Here is a 19,680-nt window from a genome sequence, read left to right as displayed (position 1 = left end):
AGCCCACACCCTCTCGGTGTGTAGGTGTGATGACATATATGCATAGAATTTGAGCTTGGTGATCACAAGATGTGGCACAAATGAGCCCTTGAGTCATTTTTATAATGCTCCTTAACCACCCCAGCCTAAGGGTCCATTCAGACCTAGTCACTAAGTTACCCAAGGTTACGACCTAGGTGTCCATCTTGGATATCCGAGGATGTACCATGGCATCTTCAATTTCATTTAGATGGGGGCATTGCCTTCATATCCCCTCTTTTTTTGCTAAAAAAGGTGGTGGCCTTGCTTAGAAGAGAAATACAATGAAGCACAAAATGCTCAATAGTCTAGTTGGAGCGGTCTACAAATCAAATTCACTCATATTTACAAGTTTCTTAGGGTGGTTTGGGGAGGAAATGGGAAATAGAAGCCATCATAGGGAAGTATAGGACAACAAGTACCTCTCAACACCAGTTGTGCCACCTTGCATGACCATAGGCAGTGCTTCGAAGTCTCTAGGTGTTCCACAAGGCAAAAATTGCAGACTTGTCTTGCTTACATCTAGGCAAGCCCATTGCTAGACCCCATGTGCCACAAGTCATAGGAAGAAGGAGACTCCACTGTTAGAGATTTGGTCATCCCCTGGACTGGCATAGGCGTTGCACATCAGAATTTGGGCATTTTACATGCATTTCCTGTTAGTTTTGGCATTTTTGAGTAGTCACTAGAGATGCAAGCACTTGATTCTGGGATGGTCGGACATGTTGTGGCAAGGCGGCAGTGCCACATGGCACACCAGATGCTGTTCACAGCTTTTTTGCTTTTTTTTATTGTGTGGTTGGCCAAATGAGCAGCTGGTCAGCCATATTTAGCTGGCCGACCTGATCATTTTTTGGCTTATTTTGCGTTATTTATTGTCAGCCTCCAGCCAGCCCACATTCACTTGTCATTGTCAAGTGGAGGGAGAGCGCAGCTCGCAGAGCTACTTTGACAACTTTTTTGTAAATATGTCTTCTTTATTTCAGCGTTTATCAATCACAGATTTTTGTGCTTTACTGTCTCTTTTCTGTCTCCCTCTTCTCTCCTATTCATTTTCTTTCAGTCTTTTCCATACACTTTCGCGTTCGCTGCACTCTAACAAGGTATGAGAATAACGTTGAAGGGGGGACTAATTGATTGTGGGGAGACCTAAATGGGAGATTTCAGTGTGACAAAAGTTTGTGTTTTTAGTGTTTGGAGGCTGAGATGAACAAGTGAAGTGCAGAAGAGGAGTGATGTTGCTGTTTTTTGCAGGTTTTTACTGCTTGAGGAGGAGAAGGCCGTGTTTTTCAGCCTTTTGGAGCAGACTTTGAGTTTTCATCGCTATTAATTGGTTGAAACATGTTCGGACAAGCGGAGGAAGCCATAGTAGGCACCATTTGTAGAGTTAGAGGGGGACTGCCCTTGTTCTTGTGCAAGTTATCCAGTGACAATGTCTTTTGAGATCAACGTGGAGTTTAAGGCTATTATGGATCGTAAGAATCCTTTGTTACCGGCTCTTCCTTTAGATCAAAAGCTCAGAGAGAATTACTGCATTTCGCATGTAATGATGCTTGCTGTCTTGGAGTCATATGATTTGGCAAAGCTCGTGATTGAGGCAATAGACTCTCCTACAACTCGTGATTGAGGCTATAGATTGTCCTACAACTTGTGATGCCTTTAAGCTTTCTATTGATAGGAAAGCCGAGTTGATGAAGGTACAGGTACATTGGAATAAATTGAATGTCCGCATCCACTCTTTCGTCCTTCACTCTTGCACTCCTACCCAGGGTTGTTACGTTTAATGGTGTCCAATTAGTACGGTCCGATACTAGTACGAAACTAATCAGACTAATAAATCTTGGATCTACGTCGGCTGAAAAACATTGTATATATAATTTTAGTACATATTAAGAACTTGAGAATAGAGAGGATGGCCGTTGGAGAGCTTGAAAGTGAAGGTAGAGTGGAGATATGGGGAAGGAGATCTTGAGGGGGTGGGGTTAGAAAGCTCGAGGAGGGAGAGTTTGAGAATAGAGAACTTCAAAGTTGAGCTTGAAATTCGAATTTGAAATTAGAGGGAAAGAGCGGGAGAGAATATATTGAGAGAGAGAGAGAGAGAGAGAGAGAGAGAGAGAGAGAGAGAGAGAGTTATATTAATGTCTACGAAAGGCCAAGGTGGCCTATGAGACCAAAACGTTACATACAAAATGTCCGGGAAACTTTCTAGGTCCCAGTAAAGCTACCATCTAATCCTATGATAAACTAATTGAGTAGGTACAAGGTGGTATATAGGCTGGGTACAATTCATATATGTTCCAAGTATGGTGTGGAATTGCTCATGGAGCTTGGTCATCCTAAAATGTCCCACATGGGTCTATCTAACATTGAGAGATTGAATCGGCGGGGCAGGGCCCTCCGGTGGTGGCATAGTATCCCTTGTATCCTTGACATGTGCCTCTTGCGAGGGTGGGGGACCGATTGGGCGTGGGTGTCAGGCTTTGCTTCTTGCCGTGGCTATGGCTAGGGTGGTTTCCTGTGGCCGGGAGGTCAGTGGTGTTAGCAGTCATGTTTGTCATGCCTTGTCATCTCCTGCCTGTGAGCCTCAGTCTGAGTCAGACGAGGACATTAGGAGCTCTGACATGTCTGTCATGTGTTATGATGGGGGAGGCTAGTCACTCTTGACTGGCTGTCTTAGGTTGTGTATTTCTTTTTGGCCTCTTTTAGTGGGCAGCCACTGGCTGCCCGGCCACCTTTTTGGTCACTGTTGTGGGGCGCCCATTTTAGGGCACTTTTAGGGTTTGCGCCCATTTTAGGGTTAGGGTTAGGGTTTGTCCGTTGCCTATTTATTGGCAGCCCCCCTCCCCACTTGATCAGTTGTCTTCTTGCAGATTCCGACACTCCTTCTCCCCCGTGGTGGTGTTGCCATCATCATCAGCCTGATCTGGTGCCCTCACTGACACTGTGGGCTGCGTGCAGGGACTGATCAGTCCATTTCAGTGTATTCAGCATTCATTTCAGTCAGTGCAGATTTCTCTTCCTTATTTTCTGCTTTCTCTCTCTCTCTCCCTCCGTGTTCGTATTTCCTCTTCCGTTGTGCACTCTCACATGGTATCATCGCCAAACTGAGAGTACACGGAGCTGAGTTTTACGCGGGAGAACACCCACAACTCTGCGTTTGTTGGTCAAGACGCCTCCAACAGCTGAGGCGTCATCCTTTGCACCATCTCCTTGATCAGGGCGGCCTGTTTTGGTATCAACAAATTTGCGTTTGCTGCTGGCGCCTTCTCTAGTGGCTGCCACGTCATCACCACCCTCTTCCTGCCTGCGTTTTCAGCCTGGGCGGCCCTCCTCCAGCTGGGCGACACCCTTCTAGCCTGCGCCTTGCTGTTCTGGCTGTTGTTCCATCGTCCGGCGGCTCTTTTCCTGCTGGCGACTTCTTCCCAGGCTGCGTTTTCAGGCAGGCGGCTGTTTTTCTGTGGTGATTGCATCATCAGCATTTGCGTTTGACATCATCCTTGCGTTCTGTGCAAGGCAGCCAGCTCAGGAGCTTCTGGTGTTTGTGTTTCGGCACCGGCAACCTTCCCTTGTTGTGTTTTGGTATTTTGCAGATTGGAAGATGCCTTATCATCAGTCTACAGGTTTTGATGACTCAGATGATGAGCTTTTGTCTCGACATTCATCTGAACGGAGGCGTGATTTCTATCGCGAAGATCGTCATATGGAGTCTCTTCCTCGTTCCCGTCCCCCTTCTATTCATGTATCTCGGCGATCCCCTTCCAGTGGGCCGAAGATGCAGCCTTTGGTACCCCCTGTACAGGTACCCGTATCTCCTCAGCTGCCCAAAGAGGACCGGTTGGATGGCTCCAACTTTTCTCTATGGTCCTGCAAGGTGGAGTGTATCTTGGACTCCTTCGATCTTTGGGAGCTTGTTTCTGTTCCTACTCCCCGGCCTATGGTGGATCTCGCAGATGGGACATCTATGGATCGCACAGCCTTATGGGATCGGCTCAATTCTAGAGCCCGATCTTTTCTCTTTCTGAGTTTGCAGGATTCTGTCCTTGTTCATGTTCACAGGTTGAAGACTGCAGCGGACGTGTGGCAGAAGCTAGTGTCTCTCTATCAGCAGAAGACGTTTGCCCACCGGATATCTCTCGAAAAGAAGTTGCGGATGCTCACTATTGATGATAGTCCTTCCATGAAGGACCACATCAACAGATTACAGGATATGAGGGATGAGCTTGCATTCCTCGGTCGGACGATATCTTCTGAAGATATGGCCATGATTCTCTTGACTCAGTTGCCATCGCCTCGGTTTGATGTCTTCTACACCACCCTTCTTACATCGAGGACCCGTGAGAAGCTTCTATGGGAGGAGCTATCCCCGCTTGTCTTGGAGCATGACGAGCGACTCAGAGAGGTCAGTGCTAGTGGATCCGCCTCCACTAGAGCCTTTGTTGCAGGTTCGGGAGGACAGAAGAAGAAGAAGATGAAGTCAAAGGCTACGAAGAAGGATAGTTCTTCAGGCTCTGACTCAGATTCAGAGAGACCGACGTGCCCACACTGTGGGAAAGGGACACATCCAGAGGAGAAATGTTGGAAGAAGTACCCTCACCTTCGTCCGGGAGCGAAGGGTGAATCTACATCGGAGCCTTCTTTTACCTCTACACCAGCTGTTACCCATGAGTCAGTGTTCCTTCATATCCATGCTTTGGAGGAGGATCCTTCTTTCGTGGCTGCAGTGACTTCTGCGCAGCCTTGGTTAGTGGACAGTGGTGCTTCGAGTCATATGACTCCCCGAGGTGATTTGTTACAGGATCTCCGTCCATCAGAGGGTTCAGTCACTGTTGGTGACATTTTATCGGTGCCTATTAGTGGTGTTGACACATTGCCTTTGTTTACAGACCGACCTACGAGCTTCCTTTCACAGGCCCTACATGTTCCGGACTTGGGCCTTTCCCTCCTCTCAGTTTATGGCCTTACAAGGCTTGGCACACGAGTGATCTTCACCGAGCATGCCGTTGTTATTGAGGATTCTCTTACAGGAGCTGTCTTATCTACAGGTTGGCAGGAGAGTGGGCTTTACAGGCTCCATTCCCCTTCTTTGATGCAGGGTCCTCCGAGGCAGTCTATTGCTACACCCGTTCCCGCTTGTACACCTTCTATTCCACAGGTTCCTTCCCATCCCCCACCTTCTCCTCCGGTGGTTCCCTCGTACCCCCCATCCCTTTCAGAGGGGGACGATCTCGGTGATGCGGCTGTGGATTCCCTGGCCCCTAGTGTTTTAGAGGGGGCTTTCCAGGATCGTGAGGAGCTCCTTCAGTGGCAGTCTACTTCGATGGACTTCATCGACATTGGCATTCCTCTTGCCACCCCAGGATCTATTTCCTCTTCGGCCTTCAGCCACATCCAGGATTTGAGAGGGGGTGTTAGCAGTCATGTTTGTCATGCCTTGTCATCTCCTGCCTGTGAGCCTCAGTCTGAGTCAGACGAGGACATTAGGAGCTCTGACATGTCTGTCATGTGTTATGATGGGGGAGGCTAGTGACTCTTGACTGGCTGTCTTAGGTTGTGTATTTCTTTTTGGCCTCTTTTAGTGGGCAGCCACTGGCTGCCCGGCCACCTTTTTGGTCACTGTTGTGGGGCGCCCATTTTAGGGCACTTTTAGGGTTTGCGCCCATTTTAGGGTTAGGGTTAGGGTTTGTCCGTTGCCTATTTATTGGCAGCCCCCCTCCCCACCTGGTCAGTTGTCTTCTTGCAGATTCCGACACTCCTTCTCCCCCGTGGTGGTGCTGCCATCATCATCAGCCTGATCTGGTGCCCTCACTGACGCTGTGGGCTGCGTGTAGGGACTGATCAGTCCATTTCAGTGTATTCAGCATTCATTTCAGTCAGTGCAGATTTCTCTTCCTTATTTTCTGCTTTCTCTCTCTCTCTCCCTCCGTGTTCGTATTTCCTCTTCCGTTGCGCACTCTCACAAGTGGGGCTGGTGGGGGCTTAGGGGTGGGGATGGCAGTTGGCTCTCGGTAGAATTCTGTGAGCAGGCGTTGGGCGGCTCCCTGTCTCTGCTTCGAGGTCTAGAGGAGGTGGTTGCTGTAGCGCTGTATTTCTAGTAGGAAGAGCCGAAGGCATCTATGGTCATTGAAATCCATCACTCTAGAGAGTGGCTCGAATCCTTCTCTAAACAGGCAGTGGAAGCGTCCCCAGATCTCGTAGTACGCTGAGCACTTGCATATGTATTGTTCTTTTGTCTTCGGCTCGAGCTGGCAGATTTGGAAGATCCGATTTATTAGAGGGAGGGGGTGGGCCTCGTATCTATTGTTGTACTAAGAAATGCACTTAGCCACTTAAACAGCCCCAAAACATGCTTATTTTAGGCTTATTTTAGCCAAAACCCTAAAATTGGGAGCAGATCGAGAGAGTTAAGTGGAAGAGGATCTAGAACCCTAATTTTCTATAAATTGGCAACAACCAGCCCTTCACTCTTCCCTCGATCTCGTTTTTGCAAATTTCAGGTGTTTCAGCTTGCTGCCCACATCCTGTTCGCGGAGGACATCTCAGCCGAAGCTATCCATTGCTGTCTCCATCAGTTGGCACCTGATTTTCAGTCCTCTTCACGCAGTTTGGAGTTGATTTCAGTCAGGCGACTGTTGTTCCCGTGCAAACTTGTTGCCGTACAGCCTGCCATGTCATGACAGTCCTGCTGTCTACGTTTTCAATCTCTCTCTCTCCTGTAGGCTATCCTGCCTGAGTTTTTAGTCTTTCTCTCACGTGCTACCTACATTTTTAGTCTTTCTCTCTCTTGCAAGCTGCCTTGCCTGCGTTTTTAGTCTTTCTCTCACCTGCTGTCTGCGTTTTTAGTCTTTCTCTCTCCTCACTGCTGTCTGCATCAGATTCAGCTTCTCATTGCTGTGTTTATTGTTATTCGATATCCGGAGACTGCCTTGTTGCGATTCAGGATTCGTTCGGAGTACGACATACTCTCCTGCTCATTACCTCTGCCTTGATCCTTGAGATATAGGAGTTCGAGGTTCAATATTCATTCACTGCATAATGTGTTTGCTGCATGAGCATCGTATTATTCAGTAGTTATATCACTTCATTTATTCACTGTATTCATTGTCTCTGAGTTACCCTAACCCTAAGTGTGTTCTTTTATTAGTTTGGGCTTTGTCGTATGGTTTCTATTTATGTTTTTGTGTTAGGGTATTTCTTAATATGGTATCAGAGCCTGGTATTCTCTGAGAAACCTAGGCCTTTGATCTAAAAGCTCTACACAAGAAGCAAGAACAACAGTAGGTTCAAATGACTTTGAACACAACAAGACCGATTCAGTCTCCAAGTCCAACTATGTCGAGAACTGAGCAAGAGTGGGTTGATCAGCTTGCTCCACAAAGTTTCGACATGGTGGATGATACTTTTGATTACGTGGAAGAACAGCTAGGCAAGCTGATCTCTGAAGAATATAAACTGATCATAGCTTATAGACAAAAGAAGATTGAGGAGCTCGATCAAAGGATTGCCCTTCAAGAAAATCTCCGAAATGAAGGCATGCATGAATTTCTCTCTTCAGATTTTGCGCGTAAGTCTGTTGATGTTGCAGGGCCGTCGAGACCTCCATCAGGGATGGGCTCCCCTGTTGGAAAACAAGACCCGGAGTATGTTCATTTATTTCATCCACTTCCATTCACTCCGATGCAAGGTACGTTAGATTCATCTTTTGTGCCTTCTTCTTTTACTTCTTCTGCTTTGCAATATTCTGGTAGAGATCATGTGGAAGAAAGAGTACAGTTTGTTGACTATCGAAAATGTCCTCTTGAGGACTAATTCTTGTATGTTAACACACGTCGTGGGGATTATAAGAAAAAGCCAGGTACCTCTTCTTCTAATCTTCCTTCTTTTCAGTCTACTTCACAAAATCAGAATGAATTTGGTTTTCCTTTTTCTTCATGCATGGTGTATCATCATTTTCACATTTTCATTTCCAATCATTAAATGATAAAGATGAACAAAATACATTTGCACCTCATATATCTCATTTTCAAAACCCACCCATCCCACCACATTCATCTGCTGCTTCTTCACTTCCATTCACACCATTCAATTTTCCATTTCGGACACCTTATGTCGCACCGCACATCACACCGGGGGGTTATGGAAACATAGGCGCATCCTTTAGGACCTCATCCTTACCTTTGTCGGGTGGTGTTCCACCTACTTCACACACACTTTCGAGATCATTGCAGCTTGGGTATCCCCCCAGTCTCTCTCGACTGTGGATCAGTTGACTCCATAGTTTGCCTCCATGGCTTTTCCTAGTGGATCTTCTGGTCATACTGTTGTGCCCCAGCCTCACTTTGGACAGCGCTTCTGTGTCCTAGTGCCTTCACATACACTGGCACCTTATGGAAACATTCATGTTCCAGTGCCTCCGCCTCAATCGGCACTCATTGGACACTCACAACCTACTTTTGCCTACCCATCTTTTCCCCCTGCTCCTTCTTCTTATCAGACACATCCACCTTCACCATCTTACCCTTCACAATCTTATCCCCCACATCCATCTTACCCTACCTACTCGACACCTCATGGTTTTAGCTCGTCTTTTGCCAAGCATGTATTTAATGACAAGACTCGTTTTAACGGGTAAAACTTTACTACTTGGTCGAACTTGATGAGACATGTCCTTAACTCCCAGAACCTATGGGATCTTGTGCAAGGGTCGGAACCCTTACCCGATCCCGCACTTGTTCCATATGAGGTTGCCCGCTCATGGAAGGCTAGGAATGCCTTTGCTATTGTCGAGCTGATGCAGGGCTTAATGCTTGAGTTTCATTCTTAGCTTCATCATTTTGACTTAGCATCAGAGCGATGGGCACACTTGACTGACCGCTATGCACCTCGGGATAGGACCCGTCGTATTAATCTTGACCATGAGCTTCAGCTTTTCAAAATCACGGACCGGGATGACTTGAAAGTCAAGTTGGCTGAGTTTTGGCGTCTCCTCATTGAATTTTCCACTACAGGGACTTCTAAGTCCTGTGACGATCAGGTCACATTATTCCTAAACAAACTCCCTAGGAAATACTTCAATTTTGTGGAAGATATAATTTCAAAACCTACCATGCCTACATTCTACGAATTTGAGTGTCAGCTGTTGCGTTATGCACGGTTGTTCGATTAGGTTCATATGAATTCCTCTTTAGAGGGGGCTCTTGTTGTTCATTCTCAGAAAGGGCAACAACGGAAGGGAAAACAAAACCAAACCTCCACTCAAACTCAAAATCAAAAGGAAAATCAATTCGAGGAATCACAAGGAACATCCTAATCTCTCAAACTTGGGTGGTAGAATGAACCTAAAAAGAAGAGGTATTGTCAACATTGTCAAAAGGGTGGCCATTTTGATGATGAGTGTCGATCAAAGGCAAGAGACACAACACCCTGCAAGGGAGGTAGGGTGATGGCAAGGGGCAGTTTAAAGGTTAGGCTCACATTGCCAACACACAGCCATCTCAGTTGACAACATTCTCAACTCCAGAGGGCTTGTCTGATTGGTCCGCAGAGGCCCACATCGTTTTCATAGAGACATTAGATGCGAGTCTCATCCATATCTGTGAGTTGCCTCTCGACGAGGTTACCATAAAGGCCCACTCGGCCTCCTTCGCGAGACCCGTTACCTTGCTGGTACTAGCAGACCTTGCGGGATTCGGGGATCCTACCACCAGATTCCACTATGGAGGGACCTTGAAGATCTACCCGGCTTGCTCCTCAGGTATCATTTGCGTCGCTGTTTACAGCTAATTACATAGCTCATTCTGAGCCGGATACATGGCAAGAGGCTCTTTAGCACCCTCAATGGCGAGCAGCCATGGAGAAGAAGCTCGAGAGTATTGACCAAAATGTGACTTGGACATTGGAAGATCGTTCGAGCCAGAAGAAAGTCATCGGAACAAAGTGGATTTTTAGGACTAAGCTAAAAGTTGATGGGACTTTAGACAAGTACAAGGCTCGCCTTGTAGTGTAAGGGTTTCGACAAAAGCATGACATTGATTATGAAGAGACCTTTGCCCCTACTGCACAGTTGATTTCCTTTCGGATGCTACTCGCGCTAGCCGCTTACCACGGTTGGCCGATATATCAGATGGATGTCAAGAGTGCCTTCTTAAATGGTTTTCTCAAGGAGGAGGTCTATGTGGAGCAGCCACCAGGCTTTTCTTCTGGCAACCTGAGGAATAAGGTATTCTACTTGTATAAAGCTCTTTATGGACTGAAGCAAGCGCCGTGGTCTTGGTTTCATAAGATGGATGAGTTCTTACAGACTCATGGATACCATTCTATCCCTTATGACCCAAACTTATATGTTCGATCTACTATAGAGGGGGTTAGCTATATCCTGCTATACGTTGATGACTTGCTCATCATAGATTCAGATTCTACTGCTATAGCAGAAATTAAGGCCAAGCTTCAAGCTACATTTGAAATGACAGACCTTGGTTTGTTGTTCTATTTTTTGGAGATGGAGATATTTCGTTTTGGGGGCCGTATTTTTGTGTCATAGTAGAAGTACGCGCTTCAGCTCGTGGACCAGTACACTACAGATTAGATATGGACAGTGGCCATGCCTCTTGATCCTACTGTCCACTTGTTGAAGGATATCCTAGGACAACCCTTCGATGACCATACCTATCGCTGTGTTGTAGGAAAACTTATTTGGTTCATTCACACTAGGCCAGATTTAGCTTACTCAGTTACTATACTCGATCAATATTTCACAGCACTTGGGATGTCACATTGGATTGCATATCTTCGTGTATTGCGTTATTTGTGGTGTACTTTTTCTTATGGCCTAACATATGGTTCTGGTTTATGTTTGCAGGGGTACACTGATTTTAATTGGGTAGGAGATCCTGACACCCGGCGTTTCCATGGTGGCTACCTCTTTACCTTGGACACGGCTTCCATTTCTTCGTCCAGTTGTAAGCAGGAGACGGTGGCAGCTTCCACAGCCGAGGCTAAGTACCGAGCTCTCTTTGATGGTAGCACCGAGGCCATCTATCTGAGGAGTCTACTGGCGGCACTTCATTTATCATGTGACTCTTCCACAGTTGTCTACTGCGACAACCAGAGTGCCATTGCCCTTGCAGGCAATCCAATCATCACACCACGGACACGGCATGTGGGAGTCCACTTTCTTTTTTCTAGAGAGCAGGTTGAGCTAAGCACTATTCGCCTAGAGTTTGTGTCTTCATCAGATAATTTTTCAGACATTTTGATCAAAGTAGTCAACCGGTCGGTTCTTCAGTACCTGCTACCCAGGATCGGCTTGGGTATACCCTCCCTTACTTCTTCAGCTTGACGAGAAGAGAGTGCTTTCCCTTCCAGTTTGAGAGGAGACAGCTTCTACTCTTAATAGTGACAGTGATGGTGCTTACATTTTTTAGACATTACATTTATTTATTCTTTTGTATTGTATTATGGACATTTGTAACTTCATCCGCACTGTTAGGATGACATGATTGTAAAAGGGCACTTGGACAAGTAAACAATTTCCCTGCGAGGGCACTGTCCAAGTGACACCGTTGTATAGCATATTGCATGAGCATGTTATCTTGCATCTCCCTTTGCATTATCCCATGTATTGACATTCTGTTCATGTAAACATGCATTTGTGGGCATTTATCCCTCTTCGGTCTTTTGGAGTGGTCGACTCTACAATCCACCATATTTGTGGCATAACCCATGGCAGTTTTCCTAAAAGGCAGTTTTCCTACCCTTGCTTGCTTTGCTTGTCTTGCTAAGCCCACCATCATATTTTTTGCCTCTACATATATTCACCACATGATTGGCACACACACACACACACACACACTTTTATCCTCCTTAGACACTTATCCTAGTCAGTGTGAGAGATTGACTTGCTAGTTTTGTGAATGACTTGGGTTTAAAACTCTATTTATCCTTTCCTATCTGTCACTTAATCGGCCGCTTTTCCTATATTCCTTATGTATTTTCAAAACACTTTTTCACAAAAAAAAAAAACCAAAACACAACAAACACAATTCATTGTTGTATCCATCCGCCTTTGTAGGACTTGGTAGGCCCTTGGGCAGCCGATGTGCACCCTTGGTCCGATGCCCTGGTCTCTTTGGGGTGATCATTTGGGCTCCCTTGGTAAGATAACCATTGCCTCTATAGTCTTGGTAGGCCACTGGGCAGCCGACGTGTATACTTTGTCCGATGCCTTGGCTGCTTTGGGTGGTTTGGAGGGAGCGGGGTTTTCCGAGGTGTGGTGCGGGGGGGGCGTCGTGGGGGGGTGCGGTGGGGTGGGGGGTGTGCCGTGTCGTGGGGGGGTGACGCTGGGCAGGGTGGATCGAGCGGGGTTTTTTTGGAGGCATGGTGGGGTGGTGTGGAGGGAGCGGGGTTTTTCGAGGTGGAGTGCGGGGGGTGACGCGGGGTGGGGTGGGTCGAGCGGGGTTTTCGGAGGCGTGGTGGGGTGGTGTGGAGGGAGCGGGGTTTTTCGAGGTGGGGTGCGGGGGGGCATCTTCGCCCTCAGAGGGGGCTTTTGGTTCTTCTTCGGCTTTAGAAGGGGCTCCTACTTCTACTCATTCAGATTCAGAGAGGGACCCTATGTGCCATGAAGTTCCTCACACACCACCACCTTTCACTTTCGAGGAGTGGCTCTCCTTTGAGCAGCCATTTCCTCTACTTATACCCAGGATCTAGAGGATCTACTTAGATCTGTGCCCTTGGATCTTCAGCAACGGCTTGGTGACTAGGTCTTCGTATTCCTTCTAACATGAAGTCACGGAGCTAGTGGCTTCTCTCTCAAGGTTGAGTTTTGGGTTCTATAGCTCATCCAATCTCCTGACTATCTTCAAAGATTTCCTTTCAGGTGGTATTCTCAGATTACAGGGTGGATCTTCTTCGTCCCTTGGGCAGCATGGAGCCTCCTCCCGAGATTGAGTATGGGCATATCCTTATGGTTTGTGGCACCACACAAAGTTTGCCATTTCTCCTATGCGTTGCATGTTTACATCATCTTTGTACTAGGGCACTTGGGCAAGTGAACAATTTCCCCACGAGGGACATTGTCCAGGTGACACCTGTTGCATGAGCATTCTTCAGCATGTAACATTCCATCTCCACCTTACTCTTCTCTTGTTCCCCTTTTTGGGGCTGAGAGGGGGTGTTGAGAAACCTTCACACTTCACTTGGAGTTTGCGTTTTTGCCTTTTGCGTTTTGGGTTTGTATTTAGGGTTTGTATTCCCAAAAAGGGGCGCCATCCTAGACTGACTCTGCCTTTTTATAGGCCACTGTGTCATTCATTCCTCACAGCTGATTCATTTAGTCCGTCACCTCTTCTCTCTAGCCTCTCCACTACCCTCATACCCCTTCAGGAGGACATTGCGGTTCATGGTTCGTGGCTGTCTTCATCATCTTCCTTGTGCTATGGCACCCTTGTTCCCTTATATCACTTTCACTCCATGATTCAGATCTTCATCATTCCATTTGTCAGAGTTTCTTTTCTCTTCTCTTCTCTTCTCCATGTTTGTCGAGTTCACTGCGCGTTCCTCCCCGCAAACCCTACTGTCTCACTGGTATGCCATCTTTTGACAACACCCATAGGGATCGCCGTTATCCCCGTTCCATCCCCAAGACAGTGGATACACCGTCTACCTCTAAATCTGGCCGTCAGAACAAGGAATTTCATTTTTTTTTCTTTCTAATTTGTTTTCAATTTTTTTTCTTTTTTTTCTTTAAAAGAAAACAAGGGAGCATGTTAAATTGCATCTTGTTCATGGGTAGGGGCTGGGGAGGCTTGAGGGATTTGCTTAGGAAAGCTCTGCTCTGTATATAGCCCTTCAAGTTGATTTCTACATGGAGGGGCGTGGAGGACAAAAAGGGATGATTATATCTAGTGAACCTACTATAGCTCATATATTCTAATAAGCTCATACAAAATGTGGCAAGAGGGTGATCTCATCATGAGGCAGGCCATTGCATAGCTATCTATCCTTGCATTTATATGAAAAAAGAGAGTCGGCAACCGCTCTTCCTTTGTAGGAGCAGGCTTTTATTTTAGTAATATTCGCAAGAGGCGGAGATAATCACATGTGGTGATGAAGGTAGGATGTGGGCAAGAGGAGAATTCTTTGAGGAAGCCTACTATGGATAGGCGGAGGTCCCTCTCAGTGAAGGCTAAGCATTCCTCTAGAGATGCAGCATTTACATTATAGATCTTGGGGAAGTCATACCTACCATGCATCTGTGAGTTTAAATCAACTTCAATTCTTTGCAAGTAGGGCGTGTAGGTAGGATCATTTCTCTCGTATGGAGGGTGCTAAAGAACGCCATCCATGCATCTAGGTTAGAGTTCGAGATGTTTTTGTGCCACTTAGGTTGTGCTTCATACCCCTCCACTTTCCTAGGCACCCCCACCACCTTGTCCTTCCAATAATTTGCAGGCTCCTGTTGCCATTTTGTGGGGGTGTTGAATTCTCTCCTTCGACCATTTGTTTCCCATTCTTGTTGAGAGATTTATTCCTTCCTCCACCACCCTAGGAGATAATACTCTATCTAGTGTTCAAGGAAATATAAAGGCGAATTTAAATGGTCCATTGTGATTCTCCCACTGCTCCCATACCGCTAGTTCCTAGGTCCAGTTCACAAGATTACACTCCTCTCCTTGAGAGATGGCCACTTGAGGAACTTGTAGCGGCTTGGCTTGGAGCTTTCTGCATGCTAGCTCTACCTGCTCCCTCCGCTTGTCTCTCATTTCTATCATTCTCTCAGTGGGTAGGGCTTTCTCATTGTGCTCTTCTGCTTGTGTTTGCGGTTGTAGTGGGGGACTTGGTTCATACGGCTGCTCTTTCTCAATGTGGTCAAGCTAAAAGTCCGGCCCTTCTTCGTGCATTGGCTCTCTTGGCTCTTTAGGAAGAGGGTGTGCTCGTTGGTCTGGCTCCCTAAACCCTAGCATTTCAAGCTTTTGCATGGTTTATCTAGCTGTGATCAAATGGGCTCTTTGTTCCTCCACTCCTAAGCTGGTGCTAGGTTAGGGTGCCTTGAGATGGAGTCCATTTTTAAGCGATCTTCTTGCCTGCTCTAATTTCCTTTTGACTTTCTTAATTGTCTCTTTCTCTCTTGACTGGGTTAGATTTAATACTGTGTTTAAGAAGGCTTTTTGCTGCTCTAGCATCCTTTTCTCCACCGTTCAGCTTTGCTTTTTGCTATAGCTCGTTCACTCTCTGAATGGGCCATTCTTAGCTGCCCATTCTTTCGCCTTCCCTTTCATCTGCTCCAAATCTTAGGTTATGGTATTGGGCTAGGGTAGCGATCACCTGCTCTTGCTCTCGTCATAATATATTAATTTGTTCCTTTTCTTAGTTCCGACGCTCTACCTGATCCCTTAGGATGGCTTACTCGTGGAGTGTTGCGTGAAGTTGGTTATGCAGTTCCACTATCTGTCTCCTTGTTTCCTGCTCACTTTGTGCCTTTGCTTCTTGTAGCTCCTTGGATAACTGTTCTGTTTGTTGCTTCAAGCGACTGATTTCTTCCTCAAGGCGTTGTCTATCCTGAGATATGAGAGTGTATTGTGGCTCTAGAGCAATGCGGTTTTCCCTTTCTTCATCATATAGGACTTTTAGACTTTTCTTGCATTGTCTTGCCTTTAAATCTTCTTTAATGCTGTCACCTCTCTAGTTACTATGGTCATGTGCCTTGTTTTTCTAGGCGGTAGGTTGTGAAGGCATTCTTTTCTTTGTCCAGCTCAGCAACAAGCGCGGCCTTTCTTTCTTCATTCATCTTATCATGTTGGCTCTGAAGCTCTTTCACTAGTTCGTTGTACTTTTCGGTGTTGCGCATGGTTGAGGGCACTGAAGTAGTTGATACTTCTAGGCGGGGTATCTTCGGCCCTTGGCGCAATTCGACATCAGCTCTTGGTGGCCTTTTGATTCCTGCGACTAGAGCTCCGTCACTTGGTGCAGGTGCAGGCTTTTGCACTTTGCTTATCAAGTATTGCATCCAAGCCGTGACATTACTTTCATTGACTGCCCCTTCGGTGGTTCCTTGTATTGGGGTGATTGTTGTGGTGACCATGACTCCTGGGATTGCGTGCAGAGGAGCCTTTCCCTTGCCTTCCGCCACCGGTCTTGGTCCCGCCTCTTTTGCGACAACACTTGTGCTTGGCACGTCCTCCCGTGTGGGGCTCATCATAGCTAACTCCTGAGATTAGGAGGGTTGCTCCATTGATCTTGTAATAGCAAGAGCTATGTGTGCCTCCTCTTGTCTCAGTCTTTCTTCCTCTTTCTCTTGTCTTTTTCTGCACTTCTCCTCAAGTTTCCTGGATTCCTTTTCAATCCTGTGCAGTTCTCTTTTTTCTTAGGTAGTGAACCTAGTTCTCTTGATAGGAAATTTCAGCGTGATTCTCCTTCTTTCCCCTCGGCTCGAGGGCTTTGAGCCCCAATGTTTGTTGACCGTCCTTTCACTAGAGGTTTCTTGCTCCTTAGCGGCTTGTTCTGTCTTCTCCTTCTGAACTCTGTTGAATTCTTCCTCCTCCACATTCCCTATTAAGAGTGAAGTGGGAGGGCTTATTGGAGTGGGAGAGTGGTGCTCTTCTTGGGTTGGTGATTGTTTACGGGTTTCCTCCACTACCTCTTCTCTTTCCACCTCCCAAGGCTTCCTGGATTATGGCCGTCATCAGCACCCCTTCGAACCCTACGGTCGACACCTTGGACACTAGTTTCTTCCTCTCTGACTCCGTTTTTGTCGCCGGAGATTCTCCCCCTGCTGCCCTTGGCGCTGTTGCTAGCACCTTTGTTGATGCCTAGATCGTTTTTTTGATGTAGACATTTTAGTTCACTTGATCTAGTGCATTTGCCGCAAGGCTTTCAAGCAAAGGCCCTCCTATTTTGTTCATGAGGGCATTATATCTTTGACTTGAGAAGAGGGTGTGGACCATTTTTGCTTGCAATTTAATGGTGGGCTCGGGAACATCAGCTAGGCTGATTCCGTTATTTGTGTAAGCTTTTTTGTCCATTCCTAATATCTTGTAGTCATTTCTCTTTGGCCTCTTCTTTGGCTTGTCCACTAGCCCGAAGGCCTTCTCCATGATTTCCAGGCTAAGTTCGACTTCCACCCTTTTGGTGGCGTCTCCCTATTGATTGTCATCTTGCCATTGTTTTTCTGGGCATCAAAGGTCTTTAGAAATTCCATACATTTGCTATGGTCTATGTCTTGGCGCACCTTCTCCAGGTACTGGGCAAGATTGCATTGTTCTATTATCGCTTGACTGCCTCTTCCGGTGTCACCAGCTCCTCCACATTATGGATGCTGTGGTATTTGAGCTGGTTGAAGGAGTGTATCTCCATGGCTAAGCCATGTTTTTTGTGTTTCTCCTTCAAGAATAATGAGAGCTTGTTGGCTTTATCTTGTAGCCCTGCCATTTGGGTTCTTGTTACCGCACAACAACTCACAATAAGTTCTCCTTGAAGGATATTTCTTGCATACAAGGTAAAGTGATTAGGAAGAAATAGTATCAGATGATGAAATGCATAAATAAAAAATGAGAATTTCCACATCCATCAATCCATACATTCCATGCAAGAACTTCATGGAGAATTTTTACTTAGGAGTAGATGTTTGTGTTTTTGCATTAGTAACTTACTTTCCCTTTGTTAAAGTGGTCGCGCTCTTTGTTTTGAGTATTATTTTTGCATCAGTCGTCCTTCTTCTCATTCGCCAGCTCTTCTTCCCTATAGAGGTTGTATCTAGGTTGCTAGGTCCAGGTAATGAAATACTAGCCTGCTTTGTTTGGGCTCTTGTTATGACATTTATGGGGATGGGTGTGGCATTGTTGTCAAGTGACTTGACACAAAAGAGTTCGAGTGGCATAGATGGTACGATTGCCAAACTAGTGAAGGGCCTTGGCCTAGGACAATCGGTGGATAGTTGTGTAACTCCGCATTTGGGACACCTCAAGTCGGTCTTCTCTCTATTTTCTTGCTCCTTTTTAGGGCAGCAGGATGAGATACGCCTTGGATGGCCATACGTCCAACATGCTATGGGCTCATGGTTCTGACCTCCTCCTAGGTCTCTACCTCTCCCTTTGCCTAAAGCTATGACCGGCATAGGCCTAAAGTCCATCAAGACGGGATTACCCTCCTTATCATAAGAGACGTAAGGGTTCATGTATGAGTCTTCCTCCAGTGGTTCCTTTACAAAGTGCACTAGAGCATCGCTTGGTGGATGGGTTACTAAAGGTCCTGGTGGTCTAGGGATTCGTGCTGGGTTAATGTCGATTCTTGGAGTGGCTGGCTTTGAATCGTTAGGTATAGGTAGAGCTAGATGGGCTCCCCTTCCAAAGTAAGGCTGCCTAACTCTTGGATAGTATGACTGAGCATAGGGTTGTTGGTATGGCAACCGTCTTGGCAATTGGCAATGCATAGCGTCATACCCGAATCTTCCGCAGTTGGCACAAGGTTGGGACCTAGGATCCGGACACTCAAATGGTAGGTGGTTCTCTTCACACTTTGCACGTAAGGTCGCACTGGCCTTTGCAATGTCTCCTGTAGTCTGGTCAGCTTTGACTTTAGATCAGCTATTGCTTGGGTCTGGTCGATATTCTTTCCTTTATCTTGCTTGCTAGAGGCTGATCGTTTGCTAAGTGTTGCTGTTCTCTCAGCATTTCTAAAGGTGTTGTTCCCTTACTCGTTTAGTGTAAGGTCTGTTTCTTAGGCTCTCTTCCTATCGGCTTTTCCTTCGGTTTTATTTCTACCTAAGATGGCTAGGATCTTGTGAACCTTGTTGAGCTCTCTCTCTTGGTGCAGCTTTTAAGCCCGTTGCTCTTGGTTATAGCTCGCTATATACTGTAGTGCTATCCTTCCTAGCCTCCACTTCTCCTCAAGATTGGCTATGGTATTGGTTGCAGGTCTTCCATGATGTGTTATCCTTATCTGTTTGTCATACTATGTGATAAGTTGCCGGACATCATCCGGGTACCCTACTACATTAAGGTCAAGGTCAAGGTAAAGGTTCTCATTCGAGCTTGTACTTGCCATGGTGGTTGTCTTGTGATCCACTAGTATTTCTATGAGGTCGACTAGGCTTGCTAAAGATGTGTCTCTAATCTTGGCTAGTCCTTCCTTCCCTTAGTGGTTCGCTGGTTTTGTCTTCTCTAGATCTTTGTTTTTGGTGTCTTGGGTCACTTGGCTGGTTTTAGGGGTTGCACTCCTACTGGTGGCTTCGTTTCTTAGTTTAATCTCCTTTAGTGTGTTCCTTGTTAATCCAATCAGTCTATAAATACACACACTTATACGCTTGAGCAGTGCGACTCGCTGTGAACTGTGCAAAATTAGGCTTTCGAGTTTTCACATGCACTTAAGTGTCTATGATGCAAGGTGCAATCTTCGATGAACTCAATCACATCCAAGGTTAATGTGTACGTACTATACGTAATGTACGGTACGTATTTGTACGATGTTTCATACAGATAAAATTTTTGTGTATGTAAAAATACGTACCATTGTAAAAAATATCAATCTATATGGCATTTCATATCAAAATAAACATAAAAAGATCCAAATACATTTTAAATTGTGAGAGAGACCTACAAGACAATCTAATAAGGTCTTTGGTAATACGCATTTGATTAGTAATCACAAAACCCTTGCCGCACGTTGTAAAAC

At 46.2% G+C, this 19,680-nt stretch overlaps 1 protein-coding gene across 1 annotated transcript in view; it reads left to right on the top strand.

The window, feature by feature from the left end:
- The window catches only part of LOC148011159 (COP9 signalosome complex subunit 6-like), an 81,585-nt gene that overhangs the window by 23,056 nt on the left and 38,849 nt on the right, over window positions 1–19,680 (top strand). The window lies entirely within an intron of this gene.

This window comes from Lygodium microphyllum, chromosome 28, assembly GCF_053477565.2.
Source record: "Lygodium microphyllum isolate KBCC chromosome 28, Lygodium_microphyllum_v1.1.10, whole genome shotgun sequence".
Lineage (NCBI taxonomy): Eukaryota > Viridiplantae > Streptophyta > Polypodiopsida > Schizaeales > Lygodiaceae > Lygodium > Lygodium microphyllum.
Note: the sequence above shows the minus strand (reverse complement) of the source record. Positions and strands in the feature narration are given on the sequence as shown.